This window comes from Penaeus monodon, chromosome 24 (assembly GCF_015228065.2).
Source record: "Penaeus monodon isolate SGIC_2016 chromosome 24, NSTDA_Pmon_1, whole genome shotgun sequence".
NCBI classification, from domain to species: Eukaryota; Metazoa; Arthropoda; class Malacostraca; order Decapoda; family Penaeidae; genus Penaeus; species Penaeus monodon.
Genome location: NC_051409.1, coordinates 7,946,187 through 7,946,465, shown reverse-complemented (window position 1 = coordinate 7,946,465; position 279 = coordinate 7,946,187). Strand labels below are relative to the sequence as shown.

The following is a 279-nucleotide window of genomic DNA, read 5'->3' as shown; positions in this document are numbered from 1 at the left end:
TATCTGTAGCACTGACATTTGCCGCTTGTTTCCTGGGAATTGAATGCTGAAATTACCATGATGTAATAGGTCAATAGAACGAATAAGATCAATGGGGAGCTTTAGCGTACGTGGGAAACAAGAATAGTACGATGGAGGGGAGTAGGTCAGCTGACTTTCGCCTGGAGACATCTGCACTGGATTTAATTAGAACTCTGCACGCAGCGATCGTCGATAAGGGTGATAGAGTGAGAGTCTATATGTCTCTCTATCGCTGGTGCTCCGGATCACGCGTTATCT

The 279-nt window shown here is 45.5% G+C and overlaps 1 protein-coding gene across 1 annotated transcript in view; it reads left to right on the top strand.

Annotated features, from left to right (window-relative positions):
- Positions 1–279, top strand: part of LOC119588540 (galactosylceramide sulfotransferase-like) — a gene marked incomplete at its 5' end in the record, with an annotated part of 93,994 nt that overhangs the window by 195 nt on the left and 93,520 nt on the right.